Consider the following 17,858-nt stretch of genomic DNA (forward strand, 5'->3'; position numbering starts at 1 on the left):
CAGAGTAATTATACAATTGGAAATTTTAGGCCCAAGAAGTAAGTTGAAAGGAACTGGGACTGGTTAAACCAGAGGAGGTGAGAGTGAGGGGTAGAAATGATGGCCTGAAGCAGCTGCTGTGCATTTCCTGTAGGACCAAAGAGGAAGAGGAAAACTAAAGTTTAGTGGGAAGGCTTTAGATTAGATTTGGCACTGAGAGGGAGATCAACATTTGACTGGATGTTCTGCAGTTGGTGGTCATTTTTAAGTTTGGGTGTGCAAGGCCAATGGTGTTTAGTTTATTTCTTCCAATGTACCAAGTCCACAGTTAGGGCAAACTGTCCTCAGGAGAACAGCGCTGTCTTAGTCTTAGTTTTGCATTTCACGCAGCTTGGCTTTCCATAAAGGTGCTTAATTGGGAGAGGTGGAATGAATGGTATGCTCTTGTTTCCTATTAAGTAGAAAGCCTGATTACAACGAATAGGCCTAGCACTAACTGATGCTATTAACTTTTTATGTAAATAATTGTAAAGGTGAAAGAAATGTAAAAATAAGGGCTAATTGGATAACTTCCTTATTTAAAATTCTTAATAGTCACTTACTTGAATTGTTTGTTTTTTCCTCCCCTAAGGTTAAATAGAATCAGTACATTATGAATCTTCAGGCCAAGTGTGCGTCTGTGTGTAGGTGAGTCCAGACATTTTGAGATTTCCGGTGAATTTTCATATAAGCCAAGACGCTCCATTTCCACCATAAACTGCCTGATTCTTCCTGTGTCCTCTGCCCCTGCTGTCCCCCCTTAACTTTCCATCCGGAAGCAGAAGTAGAAAGACTCAAGACTCCCTCTTTCGATCTTGTGTGAACATGCATGCCAGCTGCAGGAATCCCAGGGCCACTCTCCAGCCCAAATCAGGTGGGAGTCAGTTATCTTTCTCTGGACCTGGTTGATGCTTTGGCTTTATCTCTTTGAGGTGATCTCCTGCCTGACCCCTTCCTTCTGGAATTTGCCAGCAATCTGTCCTCAACCCTTAAGTTTTGTTCAGTAAACTTCTTCTTTGGCAGTGTTGCTCCCCAGCAACTTTTACAGCTTGGCTTGGGGGACAGCTGCTTCCAACAAAGCCTGGAGGTACAAATCTCAGTGAGATCAGATGTTTAAAAAAGGAAGAATTAGCAAAGAAGTTCTCAGATTTTCATTCAGATTTAAAGTGATTTGTCCACAGTCTTAGGGGGTAGGATGTTGGACCATATTTGAAGTGTTGTTTTCCCTAATAACATTTAATAGGTTGCTTTTGTGCTTAAAAATATACAAAGAAGTATAAAGAAGAAAACAAAAATTATCACGGCTCAGATAATCCCTACTGATATATTTTTTTATAAGTGGAAAATAAGTACATGGTTATGAAACTCAAAACGGTGCAGAATGATAAAAAATGAAAACTGAAAGTCTTTATACATAGGCATACACACATTTACCCAAAGGGCTAATAAAAGGTTCTGTTCTTTGCGGTTCTGTTCTTTGTGGTTTTTCCTTTAATGTGCCTTGGAGATAGTTCCATATTCGCACATGTGTCATGTATCATCTGCCAAGTAGTCCATCTTATGGACATATAATTTATTTAATCTGTCCCCTGTTGATGCACACTTTGCTTGTTTCTAAATTTTTACTGCAGTGAATCTGCAGGGTCATCCTCATAAATATATCCTTGTCTATAAGCTTTTCCTTGTCTATCTGTTGGGTAAATTAATACTAATAATAGGATCACTGGAGCAAAATAAACATGCATTTCAAATTTGATAAACATGCCAAACTGTTCCTACAAAAGATTGCATGAATCTTCATACCCCTTACAAGAGTGTGGAAGGGCTGTTTTCTTTGTACCTTCACCAGTTTTTGTTTTTACATTTTTGATCCATTTGGAAATTAGTTTGGTCTGAGGATTGAGTTTGGAATAGTTTTATTTTGTCTCTCTAAATCCATAGCCAATTGCCCCAACACTGGCTACCAAACAATCTCTATACATCTGAAATGATGTTCTCATTGTGTCTTTGTGCTGAGGAAATGTACATTTCCTCGGCTGAGCGCCATCCTCACGTAGCCATCCCCCTGCCAAGACCTTGGGTGTCTGATAGGCATCTCAAATGACAGATAGGACAATGGAGTCCTTGATTTAAGAACCGCTCCCCCCAATTGTCAAACCCATTCCTACCCATCTTCCCTTTCTCCATCAATGGCCTTGTCATCTATCCAGTTAGTAAGACCACTAGCATCATGTCGATTCCTTTGTTTTCCCTCCTCCTTCTCTTCTAATGTATCAACAAACTGACACTATAGCAAAACTGCATCCCAAATCAGGCTACTTGTCACCATTTCCCCACCTTTCACCTGCTTGATTCCTCCATCACCTCTTGTTAGACTACTGCAGGGGAAACTGGAATTGTGGTTTCCATTCTTGTTTTTATAGAGTCTTCTCTCTACATAGTAGCCAGAGTAATCTTTTAAAAATGCTCTATAAAACCCACTAATGGCTTACCACCTCAAAAACCCAGATTCCTTACCAGTCCTGGGAAGGTTTATATGATCCAGGTCCTGCCTATCTTCCTGGCCTCTTCTGTCTCCCAAGACTTTCTCTTTCCTTGAGCGAGCAAAGGTCATTTCAACCCCAGGACCTTTGCTCTTGCTTTTCACTGTGCTTGGAATGCTCTTTCCCTAGATCCCCATCTTTGTCCTGGTGCTTCTTGTCATTCAGATGTCACCTCCTCAGAGGGGCTTGCCCCATAGATCTTAAGCTAGCATCCTGCCGTCATCATTCTCTATGTCATTTCTTGCTTTGTTTTCTCTGCAGCACTATTCACTATATGGATTTCCTATTTGTTTTCTTATAGGTAAGGGCTAGAATTTTGTCTGTTTTGTTTGGTGCTGATTATTCAACATCTTGCACAGAGTAAGTGCTCAGGCCCACTTCTGGAATTCTCTTTTGGCCCATTTCCCTATTTGTTCTCCATGACAAAATCACTTTAATTGTTGTAGGCTCATAATCTATTTTAAACACCTATAGGACTAGACTTTCTCTGTACTTCTCCCTGACCCCCACCCCATCCTCTTCTCTTTCATAATTTTCCTGGCTATTACCCTATGTTTATTTTTCCAGAGGAAACTTCTAAAACTAATCCTTGTTGGTATTTTAATTGAATTTATAGATTAATTCTGAGGAGGAAAAAAATCATTGAACCTTTTTATCTCAAAGCAAGCTAGGTCTTTCTCTCAAGTTTTCTCTCAGTTCCTCAATTGATTTTTTAAAACTCTGTAATGTGGGGGATTTAGAACACACAGAAAAGTGGTGAGAATAGTAAAATGAACTATCAGAGGCTATAGCTATTAGACAGCCTCTGCCACCATCACCCTCCAGCTCTTATGGCCTCATGGACACCCACGTCCTCTTCTCCCTTTTGTTATTTTCAAACGAATACCAAACATCCTATTATTTCATCTGTAAATGCTTCAGTATACATTTCTAAAAGATGAAGAGTCTTTTTTAAACATAGCTACAAGACTATTGTCATGCTAAAAAAAGGTTTTTATCAGTTAGAAAAAAATTTTTTTTTTAAATATGAGGTGTGTCCTGCATAGTTTGTCTCCTCCATAGTTGTCCACAAGACTCTGAGGAGCTGTAGGAATACGCAGGTGCAGGCTTGAGGCCTGACTTCATTTCCAAAGTCACGGAATGGAACTGTACATTCCCAGGCAGAGCCCTATGCTCCTTTAGGCCACCTGAACAGAGCCCAGAAGAGTGACCTCCTGGGGTATCCACGCTGGATATCAGTGGTTTTAAAATTGTCTTCTAAAAAAATCGTTTTGAGGTCTTGAAAATAGAGATATAATCCTATGTGTGTGTGTGTATGTGTGTGTATTCCTCCTCCCCAGATGTCTCCCTCATCTGTCTACTCGTTGTGTCCGCTCATTATTGTCTGCTTGTCTTCTTTAGGAACTGAACCTGGGACCTCCCATGTGGGAGGTGGGTGCCCAACTATTGAGTCACGTCCACTCCCCAGGATTTCATTCTATTTTTCAGACAGTTATTTTTTATGTATTTTAAACTAACAATTCTCTTATAACTTTGTAATCTGCCTCCACATTGAATTTTCTTATTTAGACTTTGGGAAGAAGTGCTATAAGGGGCTGATGAAGGAGACCTTCATGGGCCTTAGGAGCTCACAGCTTTATTGAGTGATTTATGAATAGGACAATGTCCCATTCAAAAAGCAGAAGGTAGCTCCACAGATGGATTGGAAAGGGGAAGCTCAAACAGAGTGAGCAAGGAAGCAAGCAAGGAAATGTTCTGACAGGCTGATGTTACGGTTCCATTTTACATGAGGCGGTTCCATTTTAGTTCCATTTTACATGAGTCAGGTATTTCTTACAAAGTGGAGATCAGATAGACCTTAACTAGTATGGTATGCTTGACCATTCTGATAAGCTATCTCTGCTGGACTGAAACTAGTTTTATCACCAGGTGTTGCTTATCTGCAGTTGTGTAGTTCTCGCAGGGCAGTTGTTTTCATCTTCTGGACAAGCCCTTCTCAGAAAGGGGTCTTCTCCCGACAGCACCCAACGCTGGTAACCATTTTATTTTACCTAACAGGGCCTGAACACTTGAGAAACAGTAGGGTTCTGGGGCAGGTGCAGTGAGGCTTAAGGGAACCCAAGACAGGCTATTAGACCCCAGAGAGAATTGAATCCATGCAAGGTGAGATGTAAAAACAAAACAACAGACTCATGCTCACACATGGAAAACAAGTTCATCAGCAAGGCTGAACGTAGTTGCCCAGCTTCAAGTGAGGATCAGAGTAGAGGAGTGTTCACAGCAAGATGGGGTTCATCAGGAAGGGCTTCCAACAAGTGGCGGAAAAACACAGCAACATAGTCCACCTGGGGACGAGAGGCACACAATTCCTTATCAGAAACCTTCAGAGCGGGAGTGTTTGAGAAGTCAGACTTTTGGCTTTTCAAAAAGGTCACGTGGTGCCTACGCTTCATTCTATATTACACTTCCGGGGAGGTCTGGAGTAACACCTCACAATTCCATGAATTAATATTTCTCGGCAGCAAAATAGAGGAATATTTACAAGTGGATGATAAATGAAGACTCCAGATGGCCTCCAGGGAGTTCAAATCAGGAACGGTTTGCTGCCGAATGCTTTACGAAACAATTGCGTTGTCAAAGCTTTTTGGATCTGGAAGCTGCAGATACTGGGGACCTAGGTAAGCAAATGTCCTGGTGAGACTAAAGAAGGCCCCTGGGGGACAATCAAGTGAAAAAGGGAGCTCTTCTCTTGGATTGGTTTCCATTGAATCAGTTGACCTCCAGGGTGCCAGGGTCTGGGAGTCTCCAGTTACACTCTTAAAGAGTCTATAGAACATTCTGGAACCTTGGGTTTGCTGACAGGAGAATTCATCTTAACCCACCCTCCTCCCCCTGAGTCCCTCCCAGGTTTGTGGGTGATGGGCCTCTTGCCCACTTTTCCCTCCCAGGAGACTCAAGGCAGGGGCTGGATGGAGGCCTAACCCTGGGAGCCCAGGGCATGCTCAGCAGGCTATCTTGCTCTGGAGGTGTTGATTACTTCCCAGGGCCCGCTCGCTTTCTTTCCCCCTCAATGAAGGCTGAATGACTACCGGGCAGGCAATGTCTCTTTAATATACGCTCTGCTTGAGGGAATTAGATTTCCTCTGAGCTGAGCAAGGGGTAGTTAGCCGGGTCACAGCAGGGCAGAACTACTCTTTCAGCGGTTTTTGCGGGTTTATGGGCCTCCCTAGGGGTAATTAGCATTTCAGTTACCCAAGCAGCAGCCCTGAGAGCACCGGGGACATTGTTCTGTCGGTGGGGCTGGCCAGGGCCTGGGAGCCGAGTGGCCCAGCATCTGTGGGCTTCAGGATGCACTTATCCAGATGCAGCCGGATCCTGCCAAAAGGTGTCCTGCTACATTGCTGTACAAGTGGAACTGTGGGTCAAGCCAGCCAGCCAGCCAGTCTTTCCCGGGTATAATGGCATGTCTAACAAGACAAAGGTATTTGTGTTAAATTTAGTTCCCACCCCTTCTGACTGGGTTCTGCTGAGCCCTGTCTCGGCAGGTAGACTGTATCCTTGATTGGTTTCTTAGATTCTAGGGCAGAGCTAACTCTGAGCTCTGGAATTCTCCTCTTTGTTCTCAGTGAAGTCTCCAGAATCTTTTCTCTGGGGCACTGCTCTCCAGCCAGGGAAGCTGGTGGAAAGGTTATGACACTCCCCTGTGAGTGTCCAGGTCACCATAACCTCCATTCAAAAAGAGGGTGAAAGGACTGCACTCGTTTCCTGTTCCAGTAGTGAATGCTAGGATGTCTCTGATGGGGTTCAAATTCCTTCCTTAGGAGCTATTTAAGTGCTGGCAATCTCATCAAAACACCACTCAGGTCGTTTGAAACGTGTCTCCATCCGTCCCCACAGTTAGGTCATCCCCCTGACTTGTAGGAAGAGTGGAGCCTTATAGATAAGTCTGGTAAAAATATCATTTGAGGGAAGTGGATGTGGCTCAAGCTGTTGGGCGCCCACCTACCACATGGGAGGTCCCATGTTTGGTTCCCAGCACCTCCTAAAACAGAGGAAACAGCAAGCACAAACAATGAGGGATGGGGGGGTGGGGAGAAATAAATAAACAAATCTTTTAAAAAATACATCATTTGAGGCTAAAAATGACTTCCACTCCTTTGTGTTTATGGACTTTCTAGATATAGCAGTACATACTGGTTATGTTTTCAGCTGGGTCCAAAACTACCCTGGCAAGTTCCTAAACCTCACTAAGCTGCAGTTTCCTTATCTGTTAAATGGAAATAGCTCATAGAGTGGTTGATAAGCTTGTGTAATGCCTCATGCCTGGTAAATATTCAGTATGTGCTCAGTAAATGCTGCCTGTGGGGATGATGGTGCTGCAGTGTATTTGTTTCCTGGGGTTGCCACAAACTGGGTGCCTGGAAACAACAGAAACTTATTCTCTCACTGTTCTGGAGGTGGGAAGTCTGAAATCAAGATGGCGGCAGGGCCGCCCTCCTGAGGGCTGGAGGGGAGAATTCGTTCTTTGTTTCTTCAGCCTTTCCGTGGCGGTAGGCATGTCTTGGTTTGTGGCCACAAGGCTTCATTCTCTGCCTCCATGGTCACATGGCCTTCTCCTGTTCTCTGTGTCTTCTCCTCTGTGCGTTGGTAAAAGAAACACTTTTCATGAAATTTTGGATCTCACAGCTTTATTGAGTGATTCATGAATTGGGCAGTGTCCCATTCAGAAAGTGGAAGGGAACTCCTCTGAGGGAGCTTTTATAGGGAAAGGACCAAAGCAAGTGAGGAAATGTTCTGACTAGCTGATGTTTAACTTCCATTTTATATGGAGGGAGGTCGTCTTCCAAAGTGGGGAGCAGAGATAGACATTGATTCATTCCTAAGGTATGTTTGTCCATTCTGATAAGCTGTGGCTACTGGTTTATCACCACCTGTTGCTTATCTGCAGTTCTGTAGGGTGTGTTCCATTCTCTCTGAAAGCCTCTGCAGATCAATTGTTTTTGTCTTCTGGAAAAGACCTCTTCAGAAAAGGGGTCCCTCGGCAATTGTCAGTGCAGGTGGCCATTTTATTTTACTTAACAGTGTCTTGCTCTTATTTCCTTCTGCCTATCTCCTATAAGCATATATGTGATTGCATTTAGGATCTACCCAGATTATCTAGGATAATCTTTCCCTCTCCAGGTCCTGAATTTAATCACATCTGCAAAGACCCTTTTCTTTCAAATAATGTAACATTCATAGGTTCAGGGATTAGAAAGTGGACCTATCTTTTGGGGACCCACCACGCAGCCCCCTATGCTCAGTAAGTGCTACCTGGGGTGATGATGATGGTGATGATGATGGTGACAGTGACAGCACAAAGCAATAAAGAAGTGCAGGCAAGTCTGGGAACGCGTGGGGAGTGCTCAGGGGCACCACAGAGGGATAGGCTCTGGCCGGAACTTGGCTTCTACCCTTCACTTGCACTATGGACAATCCTCTGGCTTCCTTCTCTGACACCCCAGCCTTCTGCCCCCACATCCACGAGGCTCCTGGGCCAGCTCGCATCAGCCAGGCCACAGAGGCATTATGCCAGCTCTTCTGCAGGCCAGTTGCCTGCCTCCCTCGTAAGGAATTTTTTAACTGTCTGCAAGGGCTCTAGCATGATGACATTTCCAACAGGCCCACTCTAGACACCCAGGCGGGGCCAGGGCCCATTACCAGCACCCGAGAAGAGCTGTAGTGTTGCTCATCATCTGGTGATTGCATCAAATGGGTTGTCCTGCTGCCCAGGCCTTCAGGCGGACACACCGCCCGTGTCTAAGCTGGGGGGGTCGGCATCTCCGCCAGGCCGCTGTGTGGGCTGGGCCGCCCTTCCAGCCCCAAATGCTACCCTCATTAAAGCTGCTGTTTGGCGGCCTGCTTGTGTTTTAACTTCAAGGTGGGAAGAGACAGCTTTTGGATCTGGCAAGGACCTTGGCGTGCAGCGGGAGATCTTGAGTGGAGAGGATGTGGCGTGACAGAGGCCTGCTGTGACCTTAAAGATGGGCTCAGGATGCTCAGCACGGGTGATGGGGTATGGAGAGGGGTCAGGGGTGCAGGGGACGTGCATCTTTCTTTTTCGTCTCCTTCACTGATGAAGCCCTGGGGCGGGGCAGTCTCCTTCCCCCCTCAGCTCTGAGCCATGTTCATTCATGGTTTCCAGGGATGAGCTTGAATCCAGGAGCTGCTTTCTGAGGGAAGGTTTCGATGGAACTGGAGGGAAATTGCTCTCCAATCTGCTGGCTCATTCCTCATACACAAAGCAATCGAGCCAGTCAGCTTCTATCCAGGAGTCAGGAGACCAGGATTCCAGTGCCAGTTCTGTCCCTTTTGGTCAGACAACTCCTAACAGAAGTTGCTTAAACACTCTGAGTCTCAGGTTCTTTGTCTGGAAAATGAGGGATAAGAGAGTTGACTCCAGCCTGTCCCCTGGTTAATGAGAGGTACAAGCAGAATTCATCTGTGAAAGCCCTTTTTGAAACTGGTCATCACTCCAGAACTGCACGGGATTGAAAATTGCTTTTTAGGAAAATGATATAAAGTTGGCAACTTCTCGATAATGGTTTTGTAATGATGATAGCATTTAAACCGTCAAAAACAAAGCAAAACTTAGAGAATGTTAAGCGCTAAAATGGACCATAGCACTGTCTCCAGCCTTATCATGTCTTGGCTTGACATGAGCTCCTTGGGGGCAGGGATTATATCTTTTGGATTTTCTTAGATTCTTTTTTTCCCCCTTTGTTATAGAAGTTGTTGGTTTACAGAACAGGCATGTGTAAAATACATTATTTCCGTATACCACCCTCTTATTAACACCTTGCATTGGCATGGAACATTTTTTACTTGATGACAGGCCATGTTTATAATTGTACTGTGAACAATAGTCCATGGTTCAACTTGGGGCTCACTGTTTGTGTAGTGTAGATTCACTATGGATTTTTTTTTTTTATTCTTCAGATTCTTTTTTTTTTTTTTGCCCCGAGATGGCTCCCTTGTATATTCGTTCGTTGTTTTTGTTCATTGTCTACTTGTTTTTCTTTGTTGTCTGCTCATTGTTTCTGCTCAATGTCTTTCATTGTTTGTTTTCTTTAGTAAGTTTTGGGAACCAAAGGCAGGACCTCCCATGTGGGAGGCAGGCGCCTGACTGCCGGAGCTACATCTGCTCCCCAGATCATTTTTGAATCTATATGAACTGGCATGTAGGAGACACTCCATAAATGCTGAATGAGTCAGTGGTTACTTGGCTCAACCTGCTGTTTTGCCAGTGAGGAACCAGCCTCAGAGAAGATATGAGACTGAGCCGCCCAGTTACACCCTGCTGGTTGCCCTTTCCTCAGGCACACCATGCTGTTCCCTGCCCTTGCACAGGCTATTCCCTCATTCTAGATTGCTTTTTTTTTGCATATGGCAGTTTCCATTCATGGTCCACCTGGAACGCTGTGTTCTTCAGCAAAGCATCTTTTGGACTCTCAGATCTAGTTTGGTTTCCCCCTTCCTGGGAGCACCTCAGGCCCAGGATCAGGGTGAAGCAAGTGATTGCCTGGAGTACACAATGTAAAGAGTGCCAAAAAAAAAGCAGTAATGAAGACAAATGAGATTTTAATGTAATATTATATATTTTTTAAATCACGAAATGAAAAAAAATATATGGTGGGAAAATAAAACATTTTAAATAAAGACAGGATCTGACCCTGACCTTGCACATGGCCCCATTCGCCTCACCCTAATCCTGACCCTGTCCATGAATCCTGCCTTTATTTAAAATGTTGGTATTTGTTCATCATGCATTTTGGCATTTATTTTGATATTGTAAAATGCTGCATTAAAATATCTTGATGATTTAAAACATTATTTATCTTGATTATTGAGTTTGGTGGTGGGTCCTTACATTGTGTGCCTGAAGCCCTTGGCTGTGCCCCTCTGTAGCCACATCACCTTGGAAGCTTGTTTATTTGCAGGGCGTCCCCCCAGTTGGACCATAAGCTCTTGGGGGTAAGGATAGCATCTTTTTATTTGTGTATAACAGGGATGTGACTGGCCCGTGTTGGGCAGCCTTTGCTCTTACCTGCCTCCCACCTGGAGGACACTGCCTTGGCTCCTGCCCCTGCTGTGCTCAGTTCCAAAGCACTTGGCAAACGGTGTGTGTTACACTGGAGAGTTCACAGGGGAGATAGACGAGAAGGGTTCATTAATCAATGGGCAGCAAAATGTCTTTGAAATCCTACCTTAGACATCTTCTGATTCTCTTCCCCAAATTCCGCTCCCCTGCCAGCTGTCTTATCTCTCTTTATCCTTCTTTTCCTATGTACAGGCTCTTTTGAAAAGAGCCAGCATTCCAGCACACCCTGCCACCTGTATACCCACTAAACAAGTCAAATGCCCAACCACTATTTTCCCTTCAGATTTCCTCTGGATGGGGCGGGGGTAATGGGGAGAATGGGAGGATGGTCGTGGTTCATCACGCTGCACCCATAGATGCAATGGCTGGTGCATAGAGGCGCTCAGTGAATGAATGAGTGGCTGAGACCCAGGTGCAGGAGAGGGGCTTTACCCAGGGGAAGAGTTCTTCCATGCCTCTTCTAACTGAGCCCAAAGACCCTCACAGGAACCCTCAGGGGCTTGGGCAAGTTGCAACAGTTTTCTCACTCCTTTCTTTCAACAAGTAATTGAATGTCCCTAAAAACCTTTCCTATGGCCGTAGAATGAAGTCTCTTAGCCTCAACCCCTTTCTCCTTCTCTTTATCCATCCCAGGCTCTGAACTTCTCCTGCTGAGCACCAGCCCTATATAGGGACCCTGGAGGAGCCATTATCCTGTCTTTGGGGGCATGTCTTCACCCTGCGTACTTCTCAAAGGCTATAGTGATAGTGGTGGGTGGTTGGAAGGCTCTAGGGTCTTCACAGCATCCTTGAACCCCAGGCCACAGAATTCTGAACTTCCTCTGTCAGAGAATTCCAAAACAGGACTGGCTGTTACAACCTGATTGGGCTCCCAAGGGCACAACATGCCTGGGGGCAGGCCTGCTCTGAACCTGAGCCAGGTCAGGGAAACTCCTGGGGATTGTAAATATTTTCAGGCAATAAAAGCAGTACATGCTTTCTGTAGAAAGTGTGGGGAAAAGTAAAGAATACATAGAAAATGATTTTTTAAAAATTACCTGTAGTCTTGCCCCCAGAGGTAACCACTGTGCTAACAATTCCTTGGGTTTTCTTTCAGATTTTCTTTTGCCTCTTGGCAGAAAATGGCCATCTTCCAAGTGGGGATGGTGGAGAAAAGCCCACTTCCTGCTCTCTTGCCCAGTCTAAACCTCTGGCATTGAACTAGAAGGTGCCAGTGTGGGGAGGCCCCCAAGATTCCTGTGTTCCAAGCCATGGAGTCCTTTGAATCTCGGGATGCTGGGAGCAGTGACCCAGTGCCTCCAGGTTTACTGTCCAGGAATGGAGACTTTGCTTCCTTCTGCTTTTCCTTGGCTTGAGTCTCACCCAGCAGCAGCTGCTTGTGTGTGTTGTGAACACAGATTTTATTAGGCTGTCTCTGTTTTGGCAATAATGAAAGGAAGGGGGCTAGGTGGGCACCAGCCACTGCTAAGTGCTAACAGTTTTCTATATGCCATTTCATTTGCTCTTCACAACGTTGTAAGTTACCGTTATTCCCATAAATGAGGAAACTGAGCTGCAGGGAGGTTAAGAGGTGGTTCAGAGTCACAGAACAAAGTGCCTGCCATGTTGGACTGGAGCCTTGGATCACCTGCCCAATACCATCGCCAGTTTGTTATCCAGGACCGGTCTCAGTGACGGGCCCGGGTGGCAGAGGAGGATTTCTCTTTGCTTGGGGTATTTTCTGTTCTCTCAGCCACGGGGAAGATCTGCCTCCTGGACATCAATTTGGGATGATACTGTTTTGTATGGATGAAGCTGCTTGTTTTCATTATTCATTTGACAAATATTCATAAGTACCTAAGATGCTTTAAGCACCGAGCTACCATTCTGGGTAGGAAGTCAAAGAATATGAAATCTCTGCCCTCAACAGGTCTATATTCTGGTCAATAACCCTAACCTCTCATTGTGGTAAGTGCAATGACGGAGAGGACCAGAGAAGCATCTCAATCCAAGGCAGCCCTAAAAAGGTGCGGCAGGGCAGGGTGAGAGGCAAGCAGGAGTGGCTTTCTGGAGGAAGCAATATTTGAGCTGAATTTTGAGGCAAGAAACAGCATAAAGTATGTTCATTGTGCCTAAAGTTGAGGGTGGTAAGTGAGGAGTAAAGAACAAAGTTTGGAGAGGTCAGAATTGCTAGATCTGACAGGCAGTTGGGTGATAAACTAAGGAGTTTGAATGTAATCTCAAAAGCTTGGGCAACCAACAAAAGACTTCAAGCCCTGGAAAGTGGCCAGGTCCGCTCAGTGTTTTATTTTTTTATTTGTTTTTAAAGATTTATTTTATTTGTTTCTCTCCCCTTCCCCCCACCATGGTCTGCTCTCTGCGTCCATTCTCTGTGTTCTGTGCCTGCTTGCATTCTGTCATGTGGCACCAGGACTCTGTGTCTCTTTTTTGTTGCATCATCTTGCTGCGTCAGCTCTCCATGTGTGTGGTGCCACTCCTGGGTGGGCTGTGCATTTTTCCCGTGGGGCAGCTCTACTTGCGGGGTGCACTCATTGTGCGTGGGGCACCTCTGTGTGGGGGACACCCCTGCGTGGCACAGCACTCCTTGCGTGCATCAGCACAGCATGTGGGCCAGCTCACCACACAGTTCAGGAGGCCCTGGGTTTCGAACCCTGGACCCTCCATATGGTAGGCGGACACTCTATCAGTTGAGCCACAACCGCTTCCCACCAGCTCGGTGTTTTAGAAACACCACACTCTGGCTTCTGGGTACAGGCTGGTCTGGAGTGGGACCGGCTGGAAGCAGGAGGTTGTTGTCATAACTCAGGAAGAAGAGTTTTGGCTTGGGAGGCAGCGAGACAGAGGGAGCAGGAATGGGTTGCAAGGGTCTAGATGTGTGAGAAAGTTCAGAGGAAGGTGCCACAGACAGAAAAGGTAAGTTAGGCCCCCGGGGAGAAGGAGAGGGAGAGAGCAAGGTAATGCCCTATGGATTTCTTCCTCCTGATGGGGGTGGAAAGTGGGGCCATTCAAAAGGTAGGAGAGATTCAGGGAGGCAAGGAGGGTGTTTGGAAGGGAGTTTGGTAGTTAGAAGTCTGGTGGAAGATGGGCTTGATGCCTGTGAGTTAAATGGCAGTAAATGTAGAATCTGAGGGCCTGGCTTTGATCCCCCCATACCCCATGTTCCCTTCCTGTGTCCCTGCCCTCTGCCCACAGCCTCCACCTGTCAGCGCTTTACTTTTTTTTAATTTTTTATTTTTAAAGATTTATTTATTTATTTATTTATTTTACCCCCTTCCCCTCCTCCTGCCCTGCTGTTTTGGCTGTCTGTGTTGTCTTCTCTTCTCATTTTTTCTACTTTAGGATTCACCGGGATTCAATCCTGGAAACCTCTGATGGGGAGAGAGGTTCCCTGCCAGTTGGGCCACCTCAGTTCCTACTTTCTGCTTCACCTTGACTCTTTTGATGCATCATCATCTTACTGCATGACTCACTTGCGCAGGACTGGCTCATGACACGGGCACTCACGCAGGCATGCAGGCACTGGCTCACCATGTGGGCACTCGCACAGGCACTGGCTTGCCACGCAGGCACGCTTTCTCTTCTTCTTTTTCACCAGGAGGCCCCAGGGATCGAACCCAGGTCCTCCCATATGGTAGGCGGAGGCTCTATCCCTTGAGCCACATCTGCTTCCTTCAACTCTTTAATATGGGTGGTCCCTGCCTCACCCCTCCGTGTACTTTATCTAGGCACAGACCAGCAAGGCCCGCTACTCTCCCCAACATCACCAGAAGGGAGAGTTTCATAGTCTTTCTCTTTTATATATGAGGAAACTGAGGCAAAAGAGCTTACACTGTTAAAGATTAGTTTTCCAGTAAGGGAAAGGGTGAAGCCAGTTTCTGGCCAGGAGAGAGAAAGAGAGGAGGGGACATTGTAGGGTGACTGGCTCATCCCAGTCTGCCCACGGCTGTCCCAGTTTTAGCACTGGAAGTCTCGTGCCCAGAAACCCCCAGACTCAGGCAAAAAGGGCTATTTGGTCCGTCTTGATTTGGTGGGCAAGAGGAAGAGGCTCCTCCCGTGGTGTGAGGGACTAGGCATGTTGCAAGGCTGGCCCCTCGTCTCCCAAGGGTCCCAGCCTGCGCCCACGTGACATGACATACGGGCTGCCTCTGGGTATTCCAGGGGTGCAGATGCTCTTCTAGGTGCCAGAGACCTCTGCCACCTGGGTCCTGAGTCTCCAGTCCTGGGGACGAGCTGTTCTGTGAACACGCAGTACATATCCCATAAATACTTGTCCAGCGCTGACACCTGGCTTTTCTACGGAAAAGGGAGAAAGGCCTTGTAAGTGCTTTTCCTGCCTGGGTAAACGGTGCTCTTCTGCATCTACAAATAGGTGTCTTTCCGCTACCAATCCCCACGGAAGCTTCAGAGATGAACGCCTTCTGCCTGTTTTATTTAGAACGCTCAGAACCTGTTCTCATCTCCCCGACACTCAAGTTCTGCACAGCCGCGGTGCCCGCGCCAGCTTTCACATCCCGCATTTGCATCTGGGAACCAACTCGCGTGCGCTCTCACGTTCCGAAACCATGGGGATAATGAGCAGATGTTTTTCTAATAATGAGAAGATGTGCAGGCGCTGACACACGAGAATAGTTTCCAGTCCGTAAGTTAATTAGCAAGCTGGGGAGCCCTGATAAATAAAGCTTTCTGTTTCCTTTCCTGGAGTCTAAAATATCTGATCTGGAGGTTCCCTGCCTTCTCCCCGCTCCCCTCCAAGTGTCAGGATTTGAGGGGGAAGCGTTTACAGGCCTGGTAATTTGTGTGCTTAGAACTGACTTCGAAACAGCGCCATGGTCTAGGTTCCTCCCCAAACTCTACCTCTTAGACAGGTCGTCATTCTCCGTGGCTTTCTGGCTATCTGCCTCTCACCCCCCAGCCCTTGGCTCATTTGGTTTTCCTATGTATTTCCTCAGCATTACCGGGAGTAGAGAGGAGGGGGTAGGCATTACAGAGTACCTTGTCAGGTCCTCTGCAGATGGCGCTTTTGGCTCATATAAATTGTGGCGCAGTCCTATGAGAGAGGTATCATTTGTAAACCCTATTATATAGAGAAGAAACCAAGTCTTAGAGAAGTTCAGCTACTAGAACCACCAAGTGGGGAAATGGATTTAAAGCAGGGTCCAAATACTCCGCCACTGAATGGACCCCTGGGTTTGGCAGGTCCAGATCTTCCCTTGTTTTAAAGGTAACCCGCATCGACTTCCCACGGACACGCATGGGCCGGAGGCGAGAGATCTGGTGCAAAGCCCTTCAACTCTGACTCCACCTGGCCTCCTCGTCTTGTCTCCTCCTCCCCCACTTTCTAAAATTCTGGCCCCCGGTCTTCTCTCCTCTCTTTGAGAAATGGCCACGTGAGGAAAGGTGTTTTTAAGGAGGCTGGGCAGTTGTATCCCGAGATCGAGGAGGCCCGAGGGATCCTCTCTCTCAACTGATTCCAGCCAGGAGGCTCCTGTGTTTCTGTGTGAAAAATATAGTGTTCAGAATGCGAGTTGAATCCGTTTGCTCCCCTGGTTGAGGGTGTGTTTACTGACTCTCGGCGGCTGTTGCAAACCATGTTTTGAGACGAGAGACATGTGTTTTTAATAGAATTGCAAGTCTTGTGCCTTGTTAAAAATATCGACAGGCATGCCGGCTGGAGGAATGAGGCGGATGGGAACTTCAGAGCAGCTCAGAATTCCCTTCCCAAGCTCCTGGGGAGGGAGAGGGACTCAGGAGGAGAGAGTGCGCCCTCATGGGCCGTGCCCCCTCACCGGCCATGCACCCGACAGCACACCCAGTTCTCTTTCGGAAATGACCGCTGGTCACCAGCTGGTCTCCTTAGCCCCTCCTGCACGTGGGAAGAGCCGCGGATGGCAGCCTCCCTCACTGCGAAGGACAAAGTACTTGTGTTTATTTCCAAGAATGCTCTCGCTTTAATTGTGAAGAGTGCCCCTTGGATTTTTTTTTTAAGATTGATTTATTGTTATTATTTTTAAATTTATTTCTCTCCCCTTCCCGTCCCCCCCCCCCCCAGTTGTCTGCTCTCTGTGTCCATTTGCTGTTTGTTCTTCTGTGTCTCCTTCTATTCTTGTCAGCGGCACCATGAATCTCTTTCTTTTTGTTGTGTCATCTCGCTGCATCAGCTCTCCATGTATGCGGCACCACTCCTGGGCAGCTCTCTTTACAGGGTGCACTCCTTGCACGTGGGGCTCCCCTAAACAGGGGACACCCCTGCGTGGCAGGGCACTCCTTGCGTGCATTAGTACTGCGCATGGGCCAGCTCACCACGTGGGTCAGGAGGCCCTGGGTTTGAACCCTGGACCTCCCATGTGGTAGGCGGATGCTCTATCAGTTGAGCCAAATCCATTCTCCCAGCCCCTTGGATTTTGTGGACAGCCTGAATGACAGGGTAATTTGAAAGAAATGCAGCCCTAATTTCTTAGAGGGTTCGTTCCTGAACCTTAGGGCCAGGAAGGAGGGCCTGGCCCCACAGGCAAGAATAACTTGCAACCTTGCTAAAGTGATGCCTGGAAGTTCTTTTTTTCAACACAATGTGTGTGTTCCCCTGAATTTAAAAGGAAGATATACATGAAAGCAAAGTAAATTCATCAGTAATGTCACCACTCAGAGATAGATTCTGTCCATTTCAAAGACAATTATTTTCAGTCTTTTAAAAATGTATGTGTATATGTAAATAGAACATTTACAAAATTAAGTTCCTACTCCACACTTTTTTATATTGCACTTTTATATATTACTTTCCCCCCACATAGCAGCACAGTGTGAGCATCTTCTCATTTTATTAAGGAACCCTCAAAATGTTTTTTTTAAATGAACACATCCTTCCAAAGGATACATCACAATTTAACCAGTCCTCTTAGTCTCAGATATTTAACTGCAGACTTTCCCTATTATAGAAAATACTTGAATACTCTGTCTTTTATTCTTAAACATGCAAAATGTTTCACTTGTTTGAAGCATCCCAGTAGTTCCTCCCCTTCCTGCCTCCTGTTCTAGAAATGTAAATCAAATTCAAATTGCCTTTCAATGCAGAAGAACTTCCCTCTCTCCACTTAAGGAACAATGTGTTGTTTTGTAAAGAAGGCAGAGAGGGTGAGATCTGGAGAAGGGATGCCTCCTAC

At 46.3% G+C, this 17,858-nt stretch overlaps 1 protein-coding gene and 1 non-coding gene across 2 annotated transcripts in view; one reads left to right on the top strand and one right to left on the bottom strand.

The window, feature by feature from the left end:
* PDZD2 (PDZ domain containing 2) overlaps window positions 1-17,858 on the top strand; it is a 432,190-nt gene that overhangs the window by 38,704 nt on the left and 375,628 nt on the right. The window lies entirely within an intron of this gene.
* Window positions 3,591-3,793, bottom strand: LOC111758748 (small nucleolar RNA SNORA73 family). Its single transcript, XR_002792915.1, has one exon. It is a non-coding gene; the product is annotated as a small nucleolar RNA SNORA73 family (small nucleolar RNA).

This window comes from Dasypus novemcinctus, chromosome 2, assembly GCF_030445035.2.
Source record: "Dasypus novemcinctus isolate mDasNov1 chromosome 2, mDasNov1.1.hap2, whole genome shotgun sequence".
NCBI lineage: Eukaryota > Metazoa > Chordata > Mammalia > Cingulata > Dasypodidae > Dasypus > Dasypus novemcinctus.